Source organism: Agelaius phoeniceus, chromosome 1 (assembly GCF_051311805.1).
Source record: "Agelaius phoeniceus isolate bAgePho1 chromosome 1, bAgePho1.hap1, whole genome shotgun sequence".
Classification (NCBI taxonomy): Eukaryota; Metazoa; Chordata; class Aves; order Passeriformes; family Icteridae; genus Agelaius; species Agelaius phoeniceus.
In genome coordinates, this window is record NC_135265.1 from 50,113,532 (window position 1) to 50,127,818 (window position 14,287).

The 14,287-nt window shown below is 40.7% G+C and overlaps 1 long non-coding RNA gene across 1 annotated transcript in view; it reads right to left on the reverse strand.

Moving 5' to 3' along the window:
• The window catches only part of LOC143694120 (uncharacterized), a 267,052-nt gene that overhangs the window by 202,561 nt on the left and 50,204 nt on the right, over positions 1-14,287 (reverse strand). Inside the window, exons 6-7 of the long non-coding RNA XR_013182349.1 lie at positions 1,355-1,495; positions 831-996 (exon numbers count right to left, since the gene is read on the reverse strand). This is a non-coding gene — a long non-coding RNA (uncharacterized LOC143694120). The remainder of the gene's footprint in view (positions 1-830; positions 997-1,354; positions 1,496-14,287) is intronic.

Genomic DNA, 14,287 nt, shown 5'->3' on the forward strand with positions numbered 1-14,287 from the left:
CCAAAACTGTTTCCCACTGCCCACATTTGAAGCTGTGAAATGGATCTCCATGTGGAGTTTTTCCAGCTGAACTTTACTTTCCTAATGAACTGAAACTTATGCCCAGATCTGCTAAAAAAAAAAAAAAATTGATTTTTGGAGATTTTGAAACCTAGCTCCACATCTAAATCATCTAATTGCAGCCCGTCTCCTGGGTTTGTGCAAACTATTTGACCACCTAGTCACCATCCCTAAAGGTGTTCAAGAAACAACTGGAGCAGCATTCAGTGCTATGGCCTGATTGATAAGGTAGTGATTGGTCAAAGTGTGGACTCAATGGTCTTGAAGTTCTTTTCCAGCCTAAATAATTCTGTGATTCTGTGAAAGGAAGAAAAATAATTTCTTGCAGCTCCACAAAACAGAACCATACATCCAGGTAAGATATACATCCTTGTGCTCTCACTTCAGGGTTCTTTTTTCCAGAGAACCACAACTCCCCCTACTTTAGCAACCTTTTAAGGACATCACTGCACCACTGCAGAAAAGACCCCAGAACACAATTAGGTGTAAAACCCCAACTGTAAAAGAGCAGAGAGCTCAGCCCATCAGTCAGCCTGACTGCCCAACACTGTTTGCTGAGCCTGGCCACAGTGGAAGGCAAGCAGGGCCCCAGGCATTCCCACCATCCCAATGCACTGCCTGCCCCAGCTCCTCCAGAAGGGCACAGCCATGCTCCCCTCACTGCTGGCAGGCCAGCTGCCAGCACCCTTCATTTCAACAAGCCCCTCTGCAGATCTCAAGTTCATTCATTTTAGTGTTTGCCTCTGAGAAGAAGATGAAGCATTTCTAACCCGCAGCAATGAAGGCGGTGTCCACCAGGGAGGCCAGAGCAGCCAAGCAGAGGAGGCACAATGGGGAGACACCTTGCCTAGAAATCAAAGAGCTTGTAGGAACACTGCAAACCACCTCCTCAGCCACACACAGGCAGGACTCAACTTTTTTCCTGGCCACTTCTCCCTGTGATCAAAGGCGACAAAGAATTGCCTTCAGCAGAAGGGGCGTGTGAAGGGCTGCCTATCGACTGGCTGCCTCAGCTGCTGTCTCCTGCTCTGTGTTTCATCACTTCAGGGGGGAGAGAGGGAGACAAGAGAGAGAGAAAAACCTGAGGAAACCCTTCCCATACCATTCTCTCATTAAAAGTTTGGATCCTCATTGTAAAGCTGTAAACTCTTTTTTAAAAAGCTGATTTATTTAACAGCAGGAGTAAAAATTTTTACAAAATAATAGCAATATTTTAAAAAAATGTTTTATCCCAAGTCTCAGAAAATTACTCTGGTTGCACAACACAATACTTTTCCTTTGATCAAAGTCTTACCTGATTTCTATTTTACTTTAACTTTAGCCAGTAATACCTTGCCACTTTACTAAAACTTTTATCCAGCTCCAGCCTGTAGCAGTCTTTCCATCAATGTCTCACAATAAGCCATGAGAACTTTCTAGATTACCCCAAGTTTTCCTAAAAGTCAAGGAAACACAAAAATGAATTTTATTATTATTGTCACCTGAGATTTTTTTCCCTGAATTTTATTTTTCAGATGTCTCTGTCATGGTGTCAAAATTATAATAATCTTTCCTCATTGTATATGTGATTATATTCTTACAGCAGTACCTTTTTACATGCTGACAAATCTATTTTGTGTTATAACATTTTCATATGTATTATCAAACCTGAATTCCTCCAGCAATTAAGGAACTAGAAGCAAAAATAATTTTTCAAATGTTAGAAATGTGAGTACATGCTTTTTGTCAATGAAAGCATGTGGAATGGTTGTAAATCTCTTTGAAGAAATTGTTTCTCAAATTTATAGTATCATAATTCTACTTTTCAGAATCTCTGTTGGTATGATAGTGCACATCATTCTCCTCCTTAGAATCAATATTTTGATTATTTTATGGGTTATAACTGATGTGCAGTCATCATCTGAGTCACTAAACACATTGCTTATTCTCCTTCTGAGATAGTTTGTGTTAAATTTTGAGTGCTCTTTGGTCAGCACGTCACATAGGAGGACATGTACAGCATTGAAAGCTTTTATCTGTAATGTGCTTATTTTTCTCATAATCTTTGTTCAAGGATCTATTTAGGCTTGATTTTGACCTGTTGAAAAAAAAAAAGAAGTGTTACTAGGTGTGGGTCTTGTTGCTATGTTCTTTAAAAATTGTTTGGCTTAGATCTACTTTGCCTCTCTCAGCAGTTTTTATTGATATCTCCTGGTAAACTTTAAAAGTTCCACCAGCTCTGCAGAGTTTTCTTTGTCTTCACACAGTGCTGAAAACCAGGCATGGTCCATAAGCTGTGAAAATGCTCTGATACAAACTTTTATTTGCTGCACCAGTCTCATCCCAACCACATGGCAAGAGGGCATTTTCAGCAGCACTTGCAGTCTATACCATGTCTCTCTTTCCTTGTGTGGTTTCTGTATGGACTCATTGGACCACAATAATGCCCAGAGAACAGATCCTATTAAACACTTTGCTCCATCTTTGAACAACAACATTTACCAAAAGAATCAGAATGTGTTCTGCATAAGTTCATTTCCTAAGATTCTATCAGCTGTTTCTGCTCCTGTAATGGCCATCTGGTCATATGTCACTGGGGAAGGGTCACTTTCAAAAGCAGCACTCTTCTCTTCTTGAAATCACTGTGCCTCACTGCCTTATCTTTGTTGCTGTCATCAATATGTCCTCCCTGGACTTGCTCTCCAGCAGTCAAATAAGTGGATTATATCTATTCAGTTCTTTCTAGGTCTAACCAGCTGTTCTCAAGCAGTTCAAATTATATTTCTAGATATCATTGGCTGGTATTTCTAGAGAGCTAGAAATCTGCTGGAGTAAGAAATCATTCCTTTTATCATGTCTATTTTGTCATACAATGCTTCACTGCTCAACAGCAAAGTAGTACCTTCTGACAATTCCAGTTCAAAAATAAATCCTTTTGTAACACTTAAAATAAGTCTGTATCTGGTGTTTTACCAGCTACTAATCTTTTTTTAACAAGAACACTTCTCTTCAAACAGAATGTCTACCATTTTTGTGATGCATGTGGGCATTTGGGAAGCTTTCTAGTATTGATATGGTTTACTTATGGTACAGAAGTCCAATTTATCACTTGTAAAACAGACTCACAAAAGAGAATTTTGTCCCATTCTCTTGCTTAAATGCCCAAAATAATCCCATCATAATTGGACTATACCAATGTCAGAAATACAAAATTCTGGCACATTCCACTACCAGCATTTTCCAGGTAACCATGCTTTTAGGGGTCAGAGTTATTCTCCGAGGCCGTAGTTGATGTGTGAAAATCAGTCATTACAGCAAGCTCCATTGAAATGCACTTGGCATGCATCATCACAAGCATTAGAGATTTATGTGCTTCTATTCCAAGCAGGCAGATTTCAAAACTGGAAAGTGACAATGGCTCTGGGCAGGTTTCAGAAGGCCAGTCTGCAAATTCATGCTCTGCAGTGGCAGTGCATTGGCACATGTATCTTCTGAAGTTGTGCAAATTATTCCATTTCTTCCTTATGAACTTGGAAAAATGTCCACTGGCTCCCTCTTCTTCTCTGCTTCTCAGCTCCATAGATGAGACATCTTTTCTCCAAACCCCCAACAAAACACTGTGTGTATTGTAAGCTGCACAAAAATTTAGCAGCTCAAGTAAATAAAAACAGTAGTAGCAGATGTACAAGTGAAATGGTATCCAACTTCATTTCACCAACCATCTTGGAAAATCAACTCATGCAGAAAGGTTATTGTGCACAGAAAGACTGAGTTACATAGATAAATCTGTTTGACTCAGAATTAGCAATCGTTATCAAGCTGGTTAAGCACTGCTTGGTAAACACAGTTGGTCAAGTGCCTGGAGCCGTCAATTTTCCCACCATGCACAGTAGGATCAAGACAGAGAACAGAAAATGAAAGGTATAGGCTCTTCTTTTCACCCAGATTTATGTGATTACTCTTTTCTATTCCTCCTGTGCAGATGCTGGGAAAGTAGTACAGAAGGACAAACTCTCACTCATTGAGTATGCAAGAACAAATTATTTGATTTCTTTAAAGGATGTAAAGGCCATCTCACAACTGGGGATCCTTTGGGATTTTTTCCACTATTTATTGACTTCCTGGATAAAAATGCAACTCCTCCTTTTCTAGGCTCTGTTTGGGTATTAGACTAAAGGAACTTGAAATAAAACTTCTTTAAATTGAAATACAAACACCCTCTTCAATGCTTAATGCAGTGGAATAGACCCAGTTTAAAGAACAAACATATTCACCTTTCCTGAGGGCCCTCATGTGAATGGATGAGCTTTGCACTGATATAACTAGTTCAGATCTTGCTTGTCTGGAATTGATGAAAAACTTTGTCAAACAACAAAAGCACACTGAAACTTGATCACAATAACCTGATAACTGCAGGCATAAATCAACATTGCAACCCATCCACCATTACCTCAACCTTCAGTGGCTGCATCTCCACAAACACAGGACCAGGGTCAGAGGTCATTAGTCATGTGGTTCACCATGAGTTGTTTATGAATTAAACTTATACATATGGTCACTATGAATTTTCTTCCAGTACCTACCTGGATGCTTTCTACAGCTTAACCCAGTGTAATTTTTCCAGAATTTTATCCTTCAGAATACCTGATTAGCTCTTACTCTCTTGAGCTGTGGCTTCTCCTATTTCTTTTAGGGTTATACTGCACCACTATTGTCAACTAGGTATGCTCTTTCCATGCACAGGATGATTTTCAATAAAGATTTTTCTTTGGTCCTTCTCTCATTTAACCCACTGGGCTCCATACTCCTCCATTTTTGACCCACCATTTTAGGAAAATTTCTTTAAGTCCTCCGTGTGCCATCAAAGAATCACAGAATGGTTTTCGTTTTAAGGGACCTTAAAAATCATCTACTTCCAACATCCCTGTCATGGGCAGGGACACCTTTCACTATACTCAGAGCCCCATCCAACCTGGCCTTAAACACTGCCAGGGGTGTCCATCTGAAGAGAATTAATTATTTTTAGAGGAAACAGCTTCCTGCTTTTCTCTTGGTAACTTGAGTTCAGCCAAGTCCAAAGTTTTATCGTGCTTTTTATCTTTCTATGCAAATGGGTTGTGATTTTCCCCTAGTAGGCCATTCATTAAGTGCTTTTCCAAACCGGTGCATCTCTGCTGGCTCAGAGATGATCTGAGCCAGGTCCAGGGCTGGCACAGCAGATTATGAAACATGTGAGTCACTGTCCTGCCAGGCAGCATGGCAAAACCTCTATTAACACATCTTGTTAATACACAAAGAAGCCTCTCCCAGGTTTTCCTTTCCTGTCCTAATGTGCCACTCTGTCTTTTATTCCTCATTGCCTCCTCTTCCTGCTCTGGGGAAATATCTTATTCCAACAGTTCCTATAACTATTTCATATCCTTGACCTTTATCTTTAAGGTTTTGGTAAAAGGGTATCACCATTCACTCCAACTAGTGCTCTTTCTGGCAGTCCTCAAGGAAGGTGGTCCCTCAGAATCTGTCCAAGATCCACAGATCTCAGGCTCCTCCCATGGCCATTATCTTTTTTATTGTTGTGAAATACTTTAACCATCTTGAAGCCACAGCAGTTGACAGACTGGATAGATTTATGCAGCTCCCCTTGGAACTCTGGGGCAGAGCTGCACAGATGTGCCCACTGCATGAGCAGTTCCCCACTGCTCTTTGTTTGGTTTGAGCCTTGCTCTCTTGAGCCTCACTCCATGCACTTTAGCTCTCCCACTGGCACAAACAACACACAATCAATTCTTATAGGCTTTACTCAATGCCTTTCAAGATTTTGCCAGGTCTTTTCCAGACTGAAGAGTCCGAGTTTATTTAGTTGTCTTTGCTCACCCCCTTTGCCTTTGAATCCTTTCTAGTTCCACTACATTCTTCCTGAGACAAGGAGATGAGAAATGTATATTGTACTAAAGATAGGAGTGAACCAAGGTTATTTTTTGTTCTTTAATCCTTTCTTGGCAATTCCTAACATTTTAATTAATTTTCCACTTAAAAAAAAAAAAGCTTATGATTTGAAGGATCTGTCAAAACTCCAAGATCTTGCTCCTGGGGGCAACAGTTAGCTCATGTTCCATAAACATAACCTGATGCTGGGGTTTTTCCCCCTATATGCACATCTTTCCACAGCCTACAGTGGCAGAGCTACAGCAGAAATAACGTGGGAGTCGCTGCACTTCCAATTCTCCATTTCTCCAGTGTGCACTTACAGCATCCTAAAAAGGGCCAGAAGTGGGGAGTGCTGCTCTCTACCTCCAGCTCCAGAGTAAAACAAATGGACTTAGTCCAGCCATGGATTTACAGTAAAATGGGGTGAGGCCACAGACATAGGTATCAGGACAATTCACATCCCATCTCCTTCTCTACCAGGTGAGGCAAGAGTGAGCAGATTCCACCCACATGCCACCGCTGCCACAGAGTTCATCAATTCCTGTGTGGAAGATATAAAACAAATACATCAAAGACAGCATTTTGACTCAAGAAGAGCTTAAAGTTTTAGGAGACAAAGAAAGGAAAGAAAAAGGACATGGAGTGAAATGACCTTACAAGGATATGCAGCAAGCCAGAGAAAAACAAGGAGAGGCAGATCCACCCCTAAGCCATGTAAGAGTCATTTTTGCTGCCTACTCTAGCCAGAACAGAATAAAATATTAGGGGAACTTGACTAACCACTTGTTCTTCTAAAAACAAAAAACTTAAGCTGGTAAGTAAAAAGAAAAGATTTCTACAGAGAGGTTGCTTTTCTGTTCTGTTTCTTGCTACTCAAGCCTCCAGCCAAAGTCACCCAGAGGTCATCTCTGCTCTCATGTCCTGCTAGACAAAGGATTGTCCAACACACACCAAAACCACAGTCCCAGAAAATGAATGGAAACTTTGCCTATAGGCAATAGGAGTGAGATTAGAAAATTAGGGAAATAAATGAATTTATAAATATTTGAGATACTCTTTCTATTTCATGTTTTTTCCTTTAATTTTTTTTTCATTTTTCACTCCTCACTCTTCTCTCATCCCCTCCCTATCCTCCCCCACTTTAGAGTACTTAGCAAAGCACCAGTGCCAAGCAACTTCAAATGGAGCTATGGCAAAAAATTTACAGTGTGGAGGAGCCAAGAAAACATCTCCATTCTAAGCTGCATGCAGGCGTGGGCGGACTCAAGGTGTCATATCAGGCTGTCGAATAAAGTATGAGCGGACAATAGTGAATCAAAACCCTTTAAATGAATTGTTTTGTTTTCCCTCTCTGCCTGGTAGGTGCACCTGTGCTCCAGATGATATACATCTTTGTTTTCCTGCTTAATATTCAGCACATGAGACACATGCATAGAAAAATAAATAAAAGGGAGGAAAGCAGGAGGAGAAAATAGATAATTTTTTTTAAGTGCCTTCAGAATTAAGTCTTAAGGGCAAGGTCATGCACACAGGAGGCTGGAAGGACTGGACAACTACCCATGAGGCTTGCATAATAAATGGAACTAGTGGGTAGGAGATGAGGGCACTGAAGACTGGGGGAAAGAAGCTGCAGCTCACACACTGCCCGGGGGACCAAGGGTGTTTGATAGCATGAGCAGGTGCAGGAGTCCTTCTTAGAGTCTAATGGGGAAAGGATCTGTCTGGTGTCTCTTGTGATTGTGATGCATTTCCCCCAAGATGCAGCTGAAATATATTGTTGCTTCTGTTGTCCTGGTGCAGGTGAGCATGCATAAAAGACTGTAAAACTAGTCAGCTATTTTACAGGCTGAAATCTTGACCAAAAAAAGCTGCCATTGTATAGAGTGAAAGTAAAAAAAAATAGGAGAGGGAGAGGGAAGAAGGGTTTCTGCAAACACAGGCTCCCTCATAACCAGTGAATACTTTTTTCCTCTTTTCTTTTGCTTGTGTGCAGTGTTAGGAATCAAACTGAACTGCACTTTTGGCATCAGCTCCTGCTAGATGTGAGCAGTGAACTTGCCCTGCCCTCCAAGATAAAAGTTTAAAAACCTGAAATGGAAGGTGCTCCTAAGAGCAAAAGCTGTTACAGCAAACCAAACTGGAGCTGCTGTGTTGGTTTTTCCCTTCAGGACATCACCACTGTATTTTGCAGCAATTGCTTCATACCCTGAGGCCCTTGGATGCTGGAGGGAGGGATCCTAATTTTTTGCTATTGACTTCAATAAAACCTTTCTCTGAATTAAACCTAGGAGTTGAGTTGGCTTCCTGAAGAGGTTAGTAAACTATTTTCAGTATAATTACTATTTAGCTGTAACCCAGCTCCTTTAGAAGCCTTATATAAGAGCAAGGTTTTAGGCTTTGGTTCCCTGTAGCCTCCATACTGAAAGCCCAAGTCTAACAGGGCAAGTGTAGGTGGCAGTGCCACTGTGAGAAATCTGTCCTGGGACTGAGGAAAAACTACAGTTACAGGTCTTTGTTTTGATATACACTAAGATTTAAGTTAATTAGTCCTATACCTAGACATCCCACCAAATCACCACTGTCAATCTGGTTTCTTTTCTTTTTCTGGGACCCTGAATAAGCATCCACCCACATCAACCCCAGCATCTTACACCTTTTCAAGTGCAAAAAAGGTGAGAGCCACCAAACTGTCTAAATTAACTGCAGAGACCCAAGGAAATGTGACTGAGCCACGCTCTACATTAAGAGCAGGTAATGTTTCTGACAATATAAAGGCAGAAAGATTTAGAAGGGATGGAGTTATCAGTGTTCATTGGGGAATGAATTGCATCTGAAGCTGTGCCCTTCAGCAATGTGCTGTGTTGAAACTGAAATTAATAATTATAAAGCTGATCTATGAACTAATACGGTAGAAGTCACAAGCACCCTTATTGCATTCAGATGGCTGGTACCAAGCGCTTGGTGACAGCCAACCTTTATGTTCTTGCCCACTAATGAAAGGGTCATTTTTGTCAGGGAAGGACACTGAGTCTTTGGGAAGCTGCCTTCCATAGATGCATCATGCCCTCCCTGCAAAAAGTTGGCATTAGCCCTAGCATTAGTGCACAAAGATTACAGCACAGTAACAAAATACGGGGTCAGAGACGAGAGAGTTCATAGTAAGGATTTTCTCACTAACAAAATGAAAGCTTCAGTATTTCACTTCAGAGAGCAGGGCCCAACAGAAGCACACCCCCTCTTTATCACTTCAGGAGGCAGAGGCATTATTAAGGTCACTGAAGTGTAAGGATGGGAAGCTGGAGGCCTGAAACTGCGCCTCTGAGTATTTAAGAACATAGGCTTTTAAGGGAGTACTAGCAGGTAGCAGCTGGTTTGAAATACATATATAAAAAGGCAGAAATAAGAAGTAACTTTTTGAAGAGAGACATAAGATGAACCCAAAACAAGAAAGCCCTTTCCACCTTGGAGTAATATGTGAAGATGCATTTCAAGTGTCCCCAAGTCTGTTCACTCTATTACATGGTAATTTGTAAGGAAATCTGTAAATAACTGTCTTGGCTTTGGCTCTTGACAGAGCCTCTGGCACTGCCCAGCTGAAATTGTCTCCTTACTTTCTTCTTTATTGCTGTCTTTGGCAAGTTTTTTCCATACTTGTCCTATGACGCTTGCATTTTTCACTCTCCCAGTATTAACAGGAACACACAAAACACTCAGTAAAAAAACCTTCAAATCCTGTTGAAAAGCCTTCATTAAAATTCTATTAATATCTGTTTGTCTCACACCGTGAATAAATTGTTGACACTTCCATGCTCTTCTAAATAAAGCCAAAAATAAAGCACTGTCTTTCTGAAAAACACTTGACATGTAAGAACAGCCAAGTTCTTGATGGAGCACACTATATTTTCACTGAGGGCTCCACTGTTGAATATTCTGGCAGCTTAAGATGTTCATCTAAACAGTAAATGCCGCGATAATGGATGCAACATTTCACAATTTAGTTGGGGATCTGCCTACACGAGACACAGTTGCTGAGAAATGGACAGATGGAAAAAAACAAAATATTTCTTCAGGCCCCTGACTTTCATTAGCTTTTCACTCCATTACCCTTAGAGTGAGATCATGAAGTTCCAGATAGGTTGAAAAAGAATCCAAATTTTGTAAGTATCCAAGTATTTACAAGTTTTCTCTCTTCTCCCCTGTCCCTTCCTAGGTAGCACAACTTCTGCCCCAGTGTTAGGGTAGAATATAGATGGAATCTAAGTGGCATTTTCTAGCAGCACTGCCACATGCCTTTAACATTTTGCAGAACAACAGGAAACCCCTCTCAAATCAAGTAGCCAACAGTTTCTTTGAAAAGGCTAATCTAAGCAGGAGAAACTGAATACTAGCCAACTGAGTCAGAGGTCAGGAGTCCTCTGTTTCACATCAGATGTAATGTTCTTCACAGAAGTATGTCACATAAGGGTCTTACTGCAGTTTTAGCCATTTGAGAAACAACACATCTTTCCAATGCTGAAGTTTGCACAAAAAAATGTCATTATTACAGAGAAGTGGGGCTTTGCTAGGCAAAATCAGTACTATTTGGCCTTAGTTAAGCAACAGGGCTTCCCCTTATCTTTTCCAAACTTTTTTTACGCTTCCATTTCTTCCTTTATCCTGTTATCCACTTAGGAGAAGTTCTCTTCCATATTTTTGCCTTACCATTCTTTTCTCCCCTCTCTTCTGCTCCATAGAACCTGCTAGTTTAGCATTAGTGGCAGTATCAGCCTAGCCTGTGATAGAGCTGTGATGGTCCAAGACTGCTCCAAGAGGCCTTCATGTGGGGTTTTTTTTCAGCAGACATGACTAGATCTCAAGTCTGATTATTTTTATTGCTCAGAGGCTTAGAGTATGGAGAGTTCCTGTGCTAACCCTCCTTCACTTGCAAGCAACTGGGGCAGAGGTCTGTCAGATTTGAGGTTAGCAGTGGAAACTGCAGAGCTAAAGCCAAGAAACTTTTTACCACAGATCAACATGAACCCTTCAAGGATACTTACTTCTGACCTTTAGACTAACCTGAAGAATATGCTCAGTGAAGTTCTTTGATAACACTGAGCTTTACAATTTAGATCACTAGTAGGACTTGGGTGCCAAGCCAGGGAAAATGTCACTTTCCCCATTCAACTGCTTGCCCATTTACGTTGACCTGAAACAACTTCAAATATGGGATTTCCAGGAGTTTGTGAATAAATCTCTTTAGTACTTTTAAAGTTGGTCAAATTTCCCATGGTAAAAGCAGGCACTGCACCTAATTCCTCCGATCTGGCAGGGTTCACTGTAAATATTTCCAGTCTATCCACACACAGTAATTTAGCCTTGGAGATATTTTTCCTCATCAATTAGTATACTGCTTCTTTTCAGTGTTTCCAGATATGAATTGAAGAAGCATTGTGTTCCCAGGGTATTTCTCAGGAAGGTTTCCTTGCAGAGCAAAAGCGAGGGTGGAATCATGCCTTAAATCCTCCAACACATTGCAGCCAGAACAAAGTGAAAGCAAATCAAAACACAACAAAAATGGGAAACAAAATATACACCTGACACTTTTAGCATTACAGGGGCCAGAAAAAGCACTGGGGTGGGATTTTTCTGAACCTCACAATGGTGTGGCAAGCTGCAAAATCAGGGGAGGGTGTTTTATCAGGAATGTAGTCAGCATGGCTCTGTTCCCCAGTGAAGCAGCCAAAACACTTGCCCACACAAGAGGAAAGTACTTCAAGTCTGCTTTGAGCTGCATTCAAGTGCCTTGTAGCACAGGACAGACACCTCACAAATTGGCCCTGCCTGAAAGCTGCAGAAAAAGCAGGCACAAAATAACAGAAAAACATAAAAGGTTGAGCAAAGAGAGATAAAAGCATTCTAGGTACATGCTTGAACAACGGAGCAAACCAAACTATTTTCCCTGTTTCATTACACCTGAACACAAAGAGAGGGATCCTGTGAATCACTCCAAGCGCCTCCTCAGGTGGTGCCTGAGGGGCCACAGCACCAGACAGAACTGAGCCAAAAAGACAGCCATTAAAAGAAACCTAAATCATTAAATCTTCATGCTCACGTAGTGATTTAACCCCAGAGCCTTGTAAGACAAGCATTTCAGCACATTATTCTCACTTATCTCCACCAGGCCCACCACATTCCCTCTCGTTATTTTTGTAAAAACAACCAGAATTTTGTATTCTCCAGTTCATTCATTCTTAATGTTTGTGATTCCTCTTATAAAGCTTGGAAATAGCACTTCTTCCTCAAAAGATTTTGTCCTTTTCCACTTGGCCAATAATATTTCTGCTGTCACAAGTTGGGAGCCAAGACAGCTTTGGTTTGTTTACTTCCTTGTTTATGCACTGGCATCCCTCATCAGCCTTTCCTGTTGACATCAAATGAAATGAGAACCATTAGCATCAGTGGGGTGGGACACTGAAAAGGTGTGTATGGCCTCATCTCAGGAAAATATGAGAATTTTCTCATTTACCCTAATGTCTTCCTTACATTAGAAGATAAAGGAGATGGATTCATCTTGGCTTACATCAGTACACACACATGCAACTTAGTTTTCCTTAGTAGACACAAAAAGGAAAAGGCTCTCACCTCTTATCATACTTTATACCATGCCCCATTTTCTCCTATGAGAATAGCCACGATATTGAAATGTGGTCTCTTTCCATTCACAGCAGCAAAGTCTGACTGCTCAGATGTAAATGGTTATTTCATACTCTCAGAATTATGTGAGCTGAAGTCCAGGAAAAGCACCCTGATCACATAGAAAACATAGAACACTAGAAGAAAAACAAGGGTTCCCTGGCAAAGAAAGTTAGTATTTTCAGTTTGTGTCTTCTGAAACAGCAAGGTGACAAACAGAGATGGCACCTTGTAAGCTTTCTATTTCCAATATTTTTAACACTGGGAGCTCAGCTGATGAAAGAACAGAAGTGGCTGAATTTGTATCACTACATTCTTGGACATTCACTGTCCACTGTTACACAGCTATTTACAAAAAGGTTCAAAAATAACAATTTCTTTTTAAAAAGGAAGAAATTTGTACTTGTCTCTGCTGGTGCAAAAGCACCATATAAGGCAGCAAGGACCCAGGCATTGGAGTCAAAATCCCTGCAGTTCTCCAGAAATTGATCTGGAGTAGCACTAGGATGGATCTGCCCTGACTTTCAGCTGGCCTTGACGCCTTGGACACACTCTTGGCAGTTTTCTGCTGCAAACTCAGCCAAGGAGGGGGTAGCAGAGGTGCACGGATTTCTTATTGCCTTTTTTGTGGTGTTATTCCCGTACCAGTTTAGTCAATTTTCCTGTTTATTCATCTTGATTATATTCTGCTCAGTACAGAAGAAATCACTCTGGGTTCAGATATCTCATGTAAATGCATAGCTTACATTTTTATTTTCAGCGTGGACAGCTTACATCTCTGTAAAATGCCAATGACTGCCACACGCTGGAGGATGCTGGCTTTTTGCAGTAACTTTCTTCAGAAAAATAGATATTCATTTCCAGTTTAGTGAACTGAAAGGATCAGGCCGTGTGGATGCAATACAAGGAGAGAGAAGGGGGTTGGTGACCTCATTTCGTTACTTTCAGTGGAACTGCATCTACGCTGCTCCGTAAAACTGCGCAAATGTAAACGAGGTGTGAAATGCTTTCACATCTCATTTAGGTAACAGATGAGGCATGAAATGTGTTTCAGGGGCACGTGTACCAAAGCAGTATGCTAAGGCTAGTGGCAATGAAGGACTCCTCTTATCAAACACAAGAACCCTTTCTCAGAGCACTGGATTATCTCTGAAAGAATGTGTGAAGAGGAGAGACATCATCAAGAAATGGCATGTTGTCTGCTTTTATTAGCTCTCAAAATATTTTGGATAGTAATCGAAATTCCTAGAGTCCTCTGTTGTAGCAAAGTTTGATTCATTTTTCCTTTCCCACAAAATAAGTTATCTCCAGATGGTACCAAACAATGACAATAAATAAATGAGTAAACATAAAGTCTCTGCTCCTAGAAATGAGCTTCTGAGCCAGAATGCAGATTCACTTCCCTTGAAGAACATGAATCTAAAGTAAAAATTAGTCTTCAGTTGTTTTTCAAAAAAATACAGGTTGCAAGGATGTTCTTGCCAATCACACAGCACAGGTAACATCACAGGGCTTTTTAAATTTCTACAACAAGTACAAAAAAGGTAGAGGAAAGTTAACGCGGGTTTAAGGTAAATGAACACAGCTACAAAAAAACTTGGGAAAATGTGAAGAAAAAAAATGCCAAAGTCATCATAAAATAAAGAAG